The sequence below is a fragment of the Gossypium hirsutum genome, chromosome A02 (assembly GCF_007990345.1).
Source record: "Gossypium hirsutum isolate 1008001.06 chromosome A02, Gossypium_hirsutum_v2.1, whole genome shotgun sequence".
Classification (NCBI taxonomy): Eukaryota; Viridiplantae; Streptophyta; class Magnoliopsida; order Malvales; family Malvaceae; genus Gossypium; species Gossypium hirsutum.
Window position 1 is genome coordinate 85,420,081 of NC_053425.1, and position 16,003 is coordinate 85,436,083.

Genomic DNA, 16,003 nt, shown 5'->3' on the forward strand with positions numbered 1-16,003 from the left:
CTCTAGGACTCCAAAAACATCAAAATTATAAAGAAAGGGACTTAATTGACTTACCAAATTAAGCTTGAGGCTTCAAAACCTTAAATTTCCCTTTTCTCTTTCTTTCTTTCTTTCTCTCTTTTTTGTTTCTTTCTCTGTTCTTATTCTTTTGTTTTATTTTATTTATTTTATGTTTTATTATATTATATTAATATCTTAATATATTTTTATATTATATACTTAAGTATTAAGTATAAATATACGTATATCATACATACACATGGAATAATATTTTCCATACATTTGGCACTCTTCCCTTTTATGGGCTATTTGCTAATTTAGTCCCTTCAATTTTCTTTAGTCTATAATTAAACTTTTACATTATATTCAATCTAGTCCTTACACTAAATTAACCTTAATTCAAGCTAATTCACTTAACTAAAATCTAATTAATCACTCAACTAGCTTCGTAAATATTTCTAATAAATTTTTACGAGCCCGATTTTCTAAAATAGTAAGCCAAAAATATGATTTCCTATACCCATAAATTTTAGGTCATTATAAGGAAGAAACTACGGAGAAAGATTCCTAAGAGGACAAAGATAACGACTATGAGGTGACATTTCAGCTACAACAATCTACACAAAAAGGGCCAGTCATTCGCAGCCCAACCCGGCATGCACATTCATCCGGTGGAGAGGGAAAGCTATGATAGAGGGGGCAACCTGTAACACCCCTAACCCATATTCGTCACCGGAATGGGGATATGAGGCATTACTGGACGAGACAAAAATTTCGAACATTCACATATACACATATGTTATATTCACATAACTACAATATAAATTTGTTGAAACATTAAACACATAATTTAAACCATAAAACTTAGAGTCATATATAATATACTTTTAAATATATACAAAATTCATGTATTATTATTATCAAAGAAACCTGATACCTCAGAAAATTTTAGCATTTAATATCTTTGTAACAGCCCGATTTAGGGCCTAGTCAGAATAGTGGTCTCGGGACCACAAATTCAAAGTTGAATAAATTATTTTATTATTATTTTGGAGTCATTTCATGTTTATATTAGTGTATGAAAAATTTGGTGAGTTTATTTTGACATTCGTGAGCTCAATTGAGAAAAAGGTCTAAATCGCATAAAATGCAAAAGTCCTAAATTGATAGCTAAAAGTTTCAAATAGCTAGAGAATAAAGATTGGGGGTCTTTAAAGGGAAATAGACCCTATTGTGATAGCTTGGCCGGCCATGAGAGATGAAAGTGTGGTAAAGTCAACATTAGGTAAGGTTGATGACATAAGGTGTACTATAATAATGCCAAAAAGTCTAGCTATCATTTTCTTTTTTCTATCCTTTCTTTTGACCGAAATTTTTAGCAAAGAAATGGGGTTTTAAGAGCTTGAAAAATCAAAAACTTTAAGCCTTCTCAAGTAAGTGATTTTAATGATTTTTCTTGAATATTTTTGTACTTTTGAGACCCTTGAAACATAGGCTTTCAAATGAAGGTACTGTTTTGCAAAATGATCAAGAGTGTAGGGTTTTACCATGAAAGGGTTTGTAATGTTTGCTGAGTTTTTATGGAAGAAAATAAGTCTTGGGTGTGTTATGAACAAATTTTGTGAAAGGTGTTAACATGAAAACACCTAAAAGGACTATATTGCATAAGTTGTAAAATAGATGTTAAGTATGTGAAATAGTGGGAGGAGTTGCTATTAGAGTAAAAAGGGTTTGGCTAGGCTAAATATATGAAGAAATTCGATAAAAATTGATTTTCGGGCTTAGGGGTAAAATGGTCATTTGTAAAATTTAGGGGCAAATTGGTCATTTTGCCCAACTATGAATTGCAGAGTGCCTATGTTGATTAAATGATTAAATAAGTGCATTTTTTATTATAGATTAAGAAATGCAGAATCCGAACCTAGATCGGGGGAAGCTAAGCAAATCGACTAGTCACCACATTTTGTAATCCGAGTTAAGTTGTATGTAAATTGTACAACTACATTAATAATATATGCATTTGAATTGTATTGAAATTAATATAGCATAAATTGCTTGATTGTGGAAATGAGAAAATGTGAGGAGAATAGAGATAGTAGAATTCTCGATTGAACCTTAAGGAATAAATCGGATATTCATGCCATGACATTTTGGGTCACTTGTGTGAGCTAATGTAAGACATGTCTGGGGCATGCATCGTCCACATTATGAGAGCTAGTGTAAGACCATGTCTGGGACATGGCATCGATATTGGGACGAGTGCTAGTGTAAGACATGTTTGAGACATGCATCGGCTACGAGATGTGTCAGTGTAAGACCATGTCTAGGACATGGCATCGGCACAAATATGCTAGAACATGTGTAAGAACATATCTGGGACATGACATCAGCACCTAACCCCATGTTTGATGCTAAATGAGTACCTGATAAGGTTCCAAATGGTTCAACGGTGAAAGTATGATTTCAAGTTAATAAGGAAAGTATAACCGTGTTGTGAGTGGTACAGGTACCTATATGGTATGTATGAAACGTGAGCTTAATATATGCTATATGAGGTGTACTAAATATCGGTCAATAAGTTTTACTTATGCTACTTGTGTATTATGATACTTGTTGATGAATGGTAAAGTTATGTTGTATATTTATTTATGTGCAACTTACTAAGCTTTATGCTTACTCCATCTCCTTTTCCATTTTCTTATAGTGCTGCCTATCTAGCTCAAGGATTAATGGAAGTCAAAGATATCGACCACACTATCAATCAAAGCTTTCGGTATAGTTTGATTTATATTTTTGAATATGGCATGTATAAGGAACTAGACTTATGTTTTGTGTCATTATCAATTTGGCCAAATGTGTTGGCTTGGGATAAATCTTTCATTTTGTGTAACACCCCTAACCCGTATCCGTTGTCAGAATAGGTTAAAAAGCATTACTTTACTCATAACACAGTTCAAAACAACCAAACATCAAATATAATCTCAATACAGTAAATGTCATTCAATCACAACCAATATTCACATAAAATTTAGTGTACAATGCTTAAAAATACATTCGAACCAAATTGATATCATATAAAAGTTTCAAAACTTATAAAAAGAATTTTCAGCTTTTAAAAGGTCACACGCCCGTGTGAATAGGCCGTGTGCCTTACACGGGCACCAGACACACCCATGTAGTTTAGCCATGCCAAAACAGAGCATACATACTGACTTTCACCCACGGCCAACAGACACGCCCGTCTGCTATGGCCGTGTGATACTTAGCTAGCTACTAACTTAAACCCACGGCCATTTGACATGCCCATGTGTCTTAACCATGTGATCTTAAGAGGTTTCTGCTTTGCATACATAGCCACAAGGCACGCCTGTGTTCCGTGGTCGTGTGGCACAATGCAGGCTTGGTTTAAGCCAATTTTCCACCCCTTTTTGGGTCATACCTACAAGCAATATTAAACAACATTCATACCACAATTTTTAGCCAATTCCATGCTCAAAACATGCTTCTCTATAACCAAATCATCATCATTCAATAACCTATTCAAATCCAAACCAAAACACATTAAAAATCTTATTACAATAACATGCCAAAATACTTATTTCATAGCTCACTTATGGCACCTTCTAACTCATTCTTAATCAACTTGGCATATTTTAAAATAACCACCACATACAAGGCCATATAACCATTACAAGTATACACAATTTAACATCACAAACCATCACCAAAACTAAACACAAACATACCATTTGTTAGCCAACTCTCATGGCATAACATATATACTTATCAAAGCTTAAATACATAAGCATTCTAGCCTATACATGCTATACTTAAAAATATTTGCATTTTTAAATGTACCAAAATGAGTTCGATAGTATGGTGATGATCCTTGACAGTCCCCAAGCTTGTGGTAGCTTCGATATCTATAAAATAATTTAAACATACACACAAACTAAGCTTTCAAAAGATTAGTAAGCTTGTACTATAATCATCAACATTTAAGTATTTATGATTTCTCAATTCATCTATCCAATCTACACCAACTCAATTCATGAGTTCTTACCAATTCAATGAGCTTTATAAACATAATGTCATCTACCACATAGGTATCATACTTACCAGAACATTTTCATATTCATTCATTTTCATTCTCACCTTTTGTTTGAATACTTTATCACTTTCCAAGTATCGCCACTGCTTTAAACATCTGCACAATTAGTGCTTAAAGGTTAGCCAACGCTAGAAAGATTTCCGTACACTTAGTGCTAACTCAATTAACCGAAACTAAGTCGATATTGCACACTTAGTGCCTTATATAGCCGAAGCTATGCCAACTCACACACTTAGTACCATTTGTAGCCGAAGCTTTATTAAACCGTACACTTAGTGCCAAACACTTTCGATTCATTATCATATACATCCATCTCAATTATTTACACATCTATGCATAATCAAAATAGCAACATGTACTTATAATATCATGTTCTATGTATGAACTTACCTCGTACTCGAAGTTGTCAACTTGAATGTTTATTCTACAATCTTCGACTTCCCTCGGTCTAAATCTGAATTCCTCTTTTCTTGATCTCAATTAAGCTTTAAACTTACCGAACCCTAAAACATTTTTTTCTTTTCTTTTTTTCTTCAATTTTCGGCACAAAAACAACATATAATGCCTATTTGCATGTTTTATTTTAACATAAATTAACTTCTTAAACATTTTACTATTATAACCTTTATTAAACCATTATAAAATCACATAATGGATGGTTATTAATGTCCATTCAAACTTCCAACGGTCAAATAACAACATAAGGACCTCTCATTTAATAAACCAAGTGAAATAAGCACTTTTAACATCTAGCACATAGCTTTTACCTTTTACGTGATTAGGTCTTTTTTGCAAATTAAGCACACAAACAGTTAAATTTTCATACAAGAATTTTACACATGCTCATTCACATACAATAGGCACGGAAAATAATATTAAATTATTTTTCCAACTCGGATATGTGGTCCTGAAACCACTATTCTGACTAGGGTTAAAACCAGACTGTTACATTTTGCATTAAACCTCGAATTATGGCTAATACCCATTTTTATTTATATACAAGGATGTTATGTTTATAGATGAGTAAAATACACACATGGAATGTTGTTTATTGTGGCTGATTTGGTTGCATGAGATAGCCTTGTATTGGTTTTGGTTGCTAATGTATAAGTTGTGTAAGTAAGGGTGGCAAAAAGGCTTGGTAAATAGCATTATATTGTCCACACGGGTAGACACACGGGCGTGTGTCTAAGCCGTGTTGTGATAGCCCTAATTTGGCCCTAGTCGAAAAGTGGTTTCGGGATCACAAAATCGAGTCCCAAAAATAATCAAATGTTATATTATGTGTTTATTTCATGTGAATGTGCATGTGTGAAAATCCCATGCTTTGATTCTGCCATTTGTGAGTGAAATTATGAAATAGGACCTATGTGAAAATTTTTGAAAATGCTATAGGCTAATATGTAGTGGCCTAATAAATAGTAGTGCAAAATAGGAGGATTTGCATGTCAAACTCCCCATTTTATGTGTAGTGGCCGGCCATGGTGTTAATGGTAGACAACATGTGCAAATTTTTTTATTGAAGTTATGGCATAAGTATGGCACAAATAATATATGTTATTTTGTGTCATAAAATGTTTAGTAATAGAATAACAAAAAGGAAGAAAAGGAAGGTTTTTGTTCATTCTTGTTCATGAAAGCTAAAAATAGAAGAGAAAGGAGAGGAAAAGAGCTCTTGAATGTTCGGTCACTTGGGGAAGAAAAATCCAAGGTAAGTTCATGGTAGTTTGCTTCTATCTTGATGTTCATGAGTTCTTCTTGATTCTACCCTAACTCATGAAGCATATTTTGATTTTTGGTTGTGTTGTGAGAATTCGGTCATGAATTAAAATGAAGGAAATGGTTGTTGTTTCATGTCCTTTTGATGAAAAATGGAAGATAGGTGAAGTTGAGCCAAGCAAATGAGCATGCATGTGCCTTAGATGCTAAGGGAAAAATCGGCTAATATGTTGTGCTTTAAAATGATGAATAAAGATTATGCTTAAGTAAAATTATAGATATGTGATGATTGATTGGTGATATGCATGTTTAAATAACATGCATGCAAGGTATGTGTGAAAGAGTGATTTGGTAATAAATCTGTTTGGGACAGCAGCAGTAACGTGATTTTGGAAAATCACCATAAATTGTGAGAGATGAGTTAGAAGCTGAATAAATTATGTAATTAAAGCTTAATGAGTCTAGTTTCTTATAAAACAAACCGTGTAAGCAAAAGAATTTCTGATAATGAGATATTTGAAGTGATGTGGGACAGGGTCAGAATGACTTCTAGATCCTCTATCCTGTCTTTATAAAATAATTATAAATTGTAAAAAAATGTTCATAAGATGAAATTTATATGATTAGACTCTTTAATGAGTCTAGTTTCAAATGAAATAAACTAGAATATATTTTTAATTCTGTAAAATGATAAATTTGATTCGTAGTGAGGAGTGGTCAGATTAGTCAAATAGTGAAACAAGGGAAACTTTAAGAAAAATCTGGTATTGATTGGTCAAACCAAAAATTCTGAAAATTTTATGGATGAAATATATATGAGTCTATCTTTAGGGAAAATTAACGGCACTTGATTTGGAGTTTTGTAGCTCCAGTTATAAATGATTTAGTGACTATTGATCAGGAAATTATGATTATGTGGTAAACATTGACAAAAATTTGTTAATGAGTTGCTTATTGATTTCTTATAAGCTTACTATGATCAGTAGGTGTGAAAGTCAAATATATATATTATATTTTGAAAGTGATGGTCGAATAGTCGAATAATGACTAGTTTAAAATCTTTGAATTTAAGCTCAAGAGCATAGAGGGGCAAAATTCGGATAAGAGAAAAGAGAAAGTAATCGAATAGCCGTTGTAATCATTCGGCAACACTCAAGGTAAGTTCTTAAGTGTTTAAGCTTGATTCCTTTTTATATGCCCAAGAGTTAAATTAATATGGAAAAGGGAATGATTTTATTTAGTTAATGTGCCAATATGTAATGATTTAAGGCTATAAGCCGATTATGGCTATTATGCTTAAGTTGAATTGGATTTGGAAATTTGATGCACTATATGAGTGTTACAATGAATAAACTATGCCGTATATGTGCTGGTGGAGATATCACAATTTGTGATTATTAAATACCTAAAGGAAACCATGATGTGTATAAAATTATTATTATTAGTCCTTTGTGGTAGCCGAATATGGCTTGGCACTAAAGTGATTAAAAGTGAACTTTGATGAGGTAAACTATAAAAAGTGTGGTGCTATAAGACTATGGGCTAATACAATATATGGATTCGTTCCGTAAAGTAAATTACTAAGGTATGTGATATGTACTTATGCATGTTAAATCGATTGGAATTGAATCATGAATGTGAATTGCGAAGCATAGGTAAAAATGCCTATGACATATATGTGAGTAAGGGTAAAACCATCGTAAATTATCGATAAGGATGGGCTATGTGTAGAACCATCTTATAATTGCTAATTTGAAAGGTTGTGTGTGAATCAGTGAGCAATATGTATATATTAGATGAATCGTGACCTTTTGGTTCTACTTGAATTAAGTTGTGCGATAAATAATTTATGTATATGACTTATAGTCGAATGGTCACTATGGGTTAAGTTTGAATGGTGAAATGGATATGTGATATTTATGAATGACTTTTGAACCGAAATGTAAACGATGGTGTTCATATGGAGCTTATACCCGAATGTTGCAAATGACTACGAATGTGATATGTTGAATGAGATGTATTAATATATGATTAAATATGCATGATATTTGATGTGTATTCGGGTTAAATCCCGTAGGCTTCGTGCTGGTATTATATCCGGGATAAATCCCACAGGCCTAGTACTGGTATTATATTCGGGCCTTTGTACCTAGCAGGGTTAGTGCCGGTGATGTGTATTCGGGCCTTCGTGCCTAGCAGGCTTAGTGCCGGTGATGTGTATTCCGGCCTTCATTCCTAGCAGGCTTAGTGCCAGTGATGTGTATTCGGGCCTTCGTGCCTAGCAGGCTTCGTGCCGGTGATGTTTATTCGGGCCTTCGTGCCTAGCAGGCATAATGCCGGTGAAATGATATGTTATGTGAATTCGATGTTCCTTGTAAGATAAGGGTTTAGCCGAATGTTAAAGATGAAATGATAATGTATTGTATCATGCTTATATGGCCTAATGACAAGTATAACATGTTGGTAAAAATGCAATATGCTTTGATAATCGAATGATAAGTTTGAAATGAATGTGAGTGAAATGTTATGCATAAGCTATCAAATGCTAAATGTGAAAATGAGATGAAAGAAAAGTGTTTGAGATGTATAATTATATACGTTCGAATGATGTTAGTACTTAATTGATATGAATATGTTATATGGAACTTGTTGACTTGATTATTCGGGCCTTTGAGCTTAGCAAACTATAACGCCGGTGAGATACTATTCGGGCCTTTGAGCCTAGCAGGCTATAATGCCGGTGAACTAATATCGGGCCTCGAGCCTAACAGGCGAAATGCCGATGATTTGAGAAAAGTCCATGACTAAGGTACCTCGTGTTAGGTTGACAAATGAATACATTCAGTACGTTAAGTGGGCCAGGTACGCATTATGTACTCATATGTGAGTTTGATCTGCAATGAATCATAAGCGTGCATTGTGATACATACGTGAATAAATGTTATAACTATATCTATGATCATGATACACCGGGTCAGGGTGTGAAAGTATGTGAAATTATTCGATTTAATTATGTTATACGAATTTAGATTAAGTGTGATAAGAATGTTGAACATGCATTATGTGTTTGTATGTATTCGGCCAGATGGCAATATACCTAGAATATGGCCACTTAAGAAATTGAATAATCGAAGTATAATTGCGTTTATTTGTTTGCATTGCTTAAGACTTACTAAGCTTATGAAAGCTTACTCCATTGTTACATTCCTCTGTTTTATAGATTGTTGACTTCGGTTACCTGCTCGGGTTGGAGTTCGCCGGAGATATTATCACACTGTCGAGCTCACGTTATTGGTGTAAGTAAATCCTAGTATTTCGAGTCTATGGCATGTATAGGGTTTTAATGTTGAGTATGTGACATTATAATTTAGCCAAAGGTGTTGGCTAGTGATGTTTTGGACCTCGTAAGCCCATATATGGGACAGATTGCATGTGAAAAGAAAAGTTTTAAATTGATTGAAATTTTTTGGCACTGTTTTTGTGTGATTGACAGAGTTTAAGTCGGGCAACACCTCGAACCCTGTTCCGGCGAGGGATACGGGCGAGGGGTGTTACACGTGTGTGACACATGATCTGCCCTATGGGCGTGTGGTCCGACCGTGTGTCTGTCTAAGCCGTGTGTGACACACGGTCTGCCCTATGGGCGTGTGGTCCGACTGTGTGTCCCCTGCATGTAAAAATTCCAAGTCAGTATGCATGATAGTAAACACACGGGCAGAAACATGGCCATGTGTCTCAATCGTGTGATGGACACGGTCTAGCATATGGGTGTGTGCCTTGGCCATGTGACATTTTGAGGGTGCTGATGTCAACAACAGAATGTCCATGTTTTTGCACATAGGCTATGACACGGGCATGTCATGGCCATGTGAAGGACACGGGCCAAGGACACCGGCGTGTGCCAGGCCGTGTGAAAACCCCTATAGGTGTGCATTTAGTATTAATTCTACACAGGTGGAGGACACGGTCGTGTCCCTGTATTGCTTAGGCCGTGTGAGCCACACAGGCCATCAACACGACCATGTTGAAATGGCCACACAGGCATGTTGCCCTTCTACACGGGCGTGTGCACTATTTCAAAGTCAAATTTTCTAAAGATGGTTTAAGGACCCGGGCTGATCCCAAATAGTTTTCAATGGTCGATTTAGGGGCTTGTAGGCCCATAATAAGAAGTTTATAGTAGAAATTGAAAAAGCTCTAAAATGGGACCAAGTCTTGGAGACTTGGGGAATATTTGTGTGCATGAGATCGAGTTAGGTAATGCCTCGTATTCCGCTCCAGCGTGGATTACGGGTATGTGGTGTTACAATCTCATTGATATACATGTGCATAATAACCAAACATATCATATAACAAAATTTATTTAATATTAACATATGTGGCATTGGCTTTTGAAAACATAATCAATATACATTTGTATATTATACCATATTACCCTATATCATGGCATAATAGTCATTATCATAAACGATAATTGCTAGCGTTACAACATGGCCAAATATACTTCTTTTACATTGCAAATTCATGTGCATATTACTGAAACAAAATGAACCATTTTGAGTACAAATATCAACCAAAAGTACACTTATTTTGCATGCTTATTACTATGCTTATAATTACATATTCACTATCAAACAATTAGCTAACATTCGGTCAATAGAAAATAACTTCAATATGACTTTTAAAAATTTTATTCATTCATTGATATTCATGACCGAACCTAAATAGCTAATTCATAAGTAAACATATTCTATGTTTACACTTTTATTTTGACTAGGTTTAGCCATATATAATCATGCATTGAAACCTATTTTAACTCATTAAATAACCAAGCAATTATATACATACTTCCTCACACAAGACATTAACATTTAACTAAATAATCATATTCATGACTATACCAAGTTTCATTTTATCATTTCTCAAACCGAAACACATATTAAAACATCACACGTATACCATGAAACATAATTCCCGCATTAGATCTAAGCATAAAGGAATGCACATAAGTAATACCATAAATAATCAACCAAAACAATTAAATAACTTATTCATTACTTGTCATTTAACAACCGAACTTATAAAGCCAATATTGAATCAAATACATATCCATCATTTTATCTCAATACTAAGCCAAAATTTACCATCATTCATCACCCAAATTATACCACATTTCATACTTCCAAAATGAACTAACTATTAAACCGATTATACATTATACTTCTCATTTCTCATTGCTAAATCATTTAACTAAGCATCACAAACATATAGACCAAGGAACATACTTACCAAAATATACTTATCCCATGTCAAATTACTAAATCATCAATTAACCTAATAAACAAGCCGAACCATATAACCTAATACCACACATATATATACCATGAAATACACTTCCACATTGAATTTAAGTCATAACCATAAACACACAAACTTTAACATTATAATCAAGCCATTTTTGCATGGCTTATATATATACACAAACTGAAATCCAACATTTCCAAGTAATATCTAGCCTATACATGCCATAGGTTCTAAATTTGGCTTATAAAGAACCGAAAATAGTCGATAGTGTGATACACTTTGCCGATAGTCCCCGAGCTCGTAAGTTGATTCCAAAATCTATAAAGCAGAGACAAACATACACACACTGTAAGCTATCATAGCTTAGTAAGTCATAGCTTAGTAAGCTATCACATTTTATATTCATAAGGCCGAATATAATCATTACATATATTTGCACATAAATCACAAATAAGATATCACTATACATTACCCTTGGCCGAATGTACTTTTCATATACACATATATTTTCATTTACATTATATATGATTTGCAACACATATCAAGTAACCTACTTACCTTATTTCAAATAAGTAATAAGTTATCACATACTTGATCACTTTAGCTCGTTTACACATTCAATCAAAACTTATCATTGCCCGTTGAACCATTCAAAATTGAATAGGATACTCGGATAATCACACATGTCATACAATGCCAACGTCCCAGATGTGTCTTACATGTAATCATATATTAATGCCACTATCCCAGACAGAGTCTTACACGAATCAAATACAATGCCGATGTCCCAAACATGGTCTTACACATAGCCAAAAATATCGATGCCAACGTCCCAGACGTGGTCTTACATGAGAACATATCGGAAATCCTATGTCATGACATATGTATCCTAGCTATTCCTAAGATTCTTAAGGGGCTTTCAGACGTCGTAACTCGGTCGAATCAAACTCGTACACATAGCTTTCAAGCATATTCACATTTTGCTTAGATATATACATTTTCACATAATTCATTTCAGCATATAAAACTCATATTTATTTAAAATTAACAACATCTATTTGCTTATAAACTTACCTCAGACAACAGTAATCGGAACGGGATGACTAATCGACAACTTTGGTTTTCCCCCGATCCAAATCCGATTTCTTTGGTTATTGATCTAAACATATTCAAAATAAAATCATTCAAACATATTTTCACTCAATTTAGTCCAAAAACACATAAATGGGCAAATTGCCATTTTACCCCTGACATTTTACACTTTTTACAATTTAGTCCAAATTGCACAAAACACAAAACATGCAAAATTTAAATACACTATGCTTAGGCCGAATGTTCCTTATATTCATACAAGTCCATAAATTTCATTTATTTCATATTTTAGTCCCTCAAGTTATTATTTTTGCAATTTAGTCCTAATTACTCAAAATCATCAAAAATTCCAATACAAAACATATTAATCCAAAACATATCTTTCATAACTCATCAACTAACATCACAAAACTCAATTATTCATCAATGGCATAACTCAAAATATTCATCAAAATCAGAAATTCAAGCATGGGTTTGTACATTACACTCCTACGATCTCAAAAACGTAAAAATTATCAAAAACTGAACAAAAACCAACCTTGAATCAAGCTTCCAAAGTGCCAAATACCTAAAGCTTTATTTCTTTTCTTTCTTTTTGTTATTCGGTCATGGAAAATAAAATGAATGCATGATATGTTTTAGTATATGCTTTATTTTAATTAACATTTTACATTTTTAACCTTTACTAATTAATATAACAACTTAATTATGGTTGTCCACAACCGTCCATGCTTTAATCAATTGGCCAAATTTCATTTTAAGGCCTCCATATTAAAAGAACAATAACAATTCGACACTTACTCAATTATCTAGTCACTTTTACATTTTATGCGATTAAGCCCTTTTTATTAAATCGGCACTCAAACGACAAAATTAAAGCACAAAAATTTCACAGATATAAATTCACACATAATAAACACAGAATAAAACTTTAAAATATTTTTTTTACTTGGATTCATGGTCCCGAGACCACCATTCTGAATAGGGTCTAAATCGGGCTATTACAACTCTCCCCCTTAGGGATTTTCATCCCCGAAAATCTTTCCGGTGAATAGGTTTGGATAATGTTCTTTCATTGCATCCTCTGGCTCCCACGTTGCTTCTTCAACTCCGTGTTTATGCCAAAGTACTTTCACTAGCGTAATTTTCTTATTTCACAATTCTTTAACTTCGCGAGCCAGAATACGAATCGGTTCTTCCTCATATGTCATATCAGACTTAATTTCAGTCTCTGACGATTAATCACATGTGAGGGATCAGATTGATATCTACAAAGCATCAAAACATGGAATACATTATGGATCTTTTCTAACTCAGGTGGCAACAACAGTCTATAAGCAACCGACCTGATACGTTCTATAATCTCATACGGCCCAATAAATCTCGGGCTTAATTTTCCTTTACGACCGAATCTGAGTATTTTCTTCCACGGTGAGAGTTTCAAAAAGACTTTTTCCCCTATCTGAAATTCTATATCTTTTCGTTTCAAGTCCGCATAAGATTTCTGATGATCTGACGTTGTTTTCAGACTTTCGCGGATCACTTTTACTTTCTGTTCAATCTCTCTGATCAAATAGACCCCGTGTAACTTATTTTCACTGAGCTTAGTCCAATACAATGGTGTACGAAATTTACGACCGTACAAAGCCTCCTACGGTTTCATTTTGATGCTCGATTGAAAGCTATAATTATATGCAAATTCAATCAAAGGTAAGTATTGTTCCCATGTACCTTCAAACTTGAGAATACAACATCTCAACATATCCTCAAGTATCTGAATAATTCGTTTGGACTGACCATCTGTTTGGGGATGGAAAGCAGTGCTGAAATGTAATTTCGTACCTGGTGCATCTTATAGTTTCTTCCAAAACCGCGATGTAACCCTCGGTTCTCTATCCGAAACAATAGAAATAGGTACTCCATGTAATCTTACAATTTGAGAAACATATAATTGAGCGAGCTTATCAAGTGAGTAATCTATGCAAACCGGAACAAAATGAGCCAATTTAGTTAATCTATCCACTATAACACAGATTGCATCTTTCTTGCTCAGGGTCAACGGTAAACCAGATACAAAATCCATCGTGACTCTATCCCATTTCCACTCTGGTATCAAGATCGGCTGAAGCAACCCAGAAGGTACCTGATGCTCGGCTTTTACTTGTTGACAGACTAAACATTTCGAAACAAAGTCAGAAATGTCTCGTTTCTTACCATGCCACCAGTAAAGTTGTTTCAGATCATTATACATTTTCATACTACCCAAGTGAACAGTTAACCGACTATTATGGGCTTCATTCAAAATTATCTGAATCAGCTCTAGATTTCTCAGTACACATATTCGATTTCTGAACCTCAAACAACCCTCAGCATCAACTCGAAACTCTGAATCAACATTCGAATCACATTGGCCCTGCTTTACTAACAAATCATTATCAACTTTCTAAGTATCACAAATCTGTTGAATATATATCAGCTATAATCGTACCATCATCAGATATAACCATATGTACATTCATTGCACGCAAAGAAAATAGTGATTTTCAGCTTAGAGAATCAGCAACAACATTAGCCTTTCCTGGATGGTAGTCAATCACAAGCTCGTAGTCTTTTAACAGCTCTAACCATGACGCTATCTCAAATTCTGATCTTTCTGAGTCATCAAATATTTCAGGCTTTTGTGATCAGAATAAACATGACATTTCTCACCGAATAGATAGTGACACCATATCTTTAATGCAAACACAATTGCTGCCAATTCTAGATCATGTGTCGAATAGTTCTTTTCATGCGGCTTTAACTGTCTCGGGGCATAAGCTATGACTTTGCCTTCTTGCATCAAAACACATCCCAAACCATTTAAAAGTTGCATCACTATAGATAACAAATTCTTTACCCGATTCTGGCTGAACTAGCACTGGAGCTTCGGTCAAAGGGGCTTTCAAACTTAACATCTTTTTGTAATAGCTTTGCCATCGAGGTTGCAATCATAGAGAAACCTTTCACGAGCAGTCTATAGTAACTAGCAAGTCCTAGAAAACTTCAAACTTCAGAAACATTTCTCAGAGGTTTCCAATCAGGTATAGCCAAAATTTTACTCAGATCAACCCGAATACCCGATGCTGATACAACATGTCCTAGGAAATTGACTTCACGTAACCAGAACTTGTATTTATTGAACTTCGCATACAACTGTTTATCTCACAAAGTCTATAACACAAGTCTCAAATGTTCAGCATGCTCGATTTCAACACGAAAATAGATCAATATGTCATCTATGAACACAACTACAAACCGATACAAATACTGTCTGAAGATCCGGTTCATCAAATCGATGAAAACAGAAGGTGCATTAGTAAGTCCGAAAGGCATAACCAGAAACTCATAATGTTCGTACCTCGTTCGGAAGGCAGTCTTTGGCACATCGGAGTCTTTAACTCACAACTGATAGTAAGCTGATCTGAAATCTATCTTTGAAAACACTGTAGCCCTTTTCAACTGATCAAACAGGTCGTCAATCCATGGCAACGGATATTTATTCTTTATAATCACCTTATTGAGCTGTCTATAGTCGATACACATTCTCATAGTTCCGTCATTCTTTTTCATAAATAAAACTAGTGCACCCCAAGGAGAGAAACTTGGTCGCACAAAACCTTTATCTGTCAACCCTGGCAACTGAGCTTTCAATTCTTTTAATTCAGTAGGTGCCATTCTGTACAGAGCTATCGATATCGGAGTCGTCCCCGGTACTAACTCAATACCAAACTCTACTTC